General features: G+C 40.0%; 1 protein-coding gene across 1 annotated transcript in view; it reads left to right on the forward strand.

The window, feature by feature from the left end:
* Positions 1-315, forward strand: part of TMEM132D (transmembrane protein 132D) — a 185,772-nt gene that overhangs the window by 98,340 nt on the left and 87,117 nt on the right.

Consider the following 315-nt stretch of genomic DNA (forward strand, 5'->3'; position numbering starts at 1 on the left):
GCAGATGCAAACTGAAAATCCTGTAATAATAATGCTGGCCCTTGCAATATTTCACCCAAACATTTAAAAACAGTATCTTGTTCTAAATGTTTGGCTCCCTAATGCTGTTTTATTTCTTTTTTCCCCACAGAAAAGTGATAGTTGCCTGACACTTGTTTAACAGTTTCATCTCTCGCTGTACCAGACTCAAATTGAAGCAAGTTGCTCTTTAAAATTGGAAGTGTGAAAGGTTGTAGAATTGCCCTCTGGAGGTCAGGCAGGCACTCAGCTCAGGTTGTGTATCTTAACCTCCTTTTCCTGTGCTCCTTTTTCTGC

This window comes from Geospiza fortis, unplaced genomic scaffold, assembly GCF_000277835.1.
Source record: "Geospiza fortis unplaced genomic scaffold, GeoFor_1.0 scaffold145, whole genome shotgun sequence".
In the NCBI taxonomy this organism is placed as follows: domain Eukaryota; kingdom Metazoa; phylum Chordata; class Aves; order Passeriformes; family Thraupidae; genus Geospiza; species Geospiza fortis.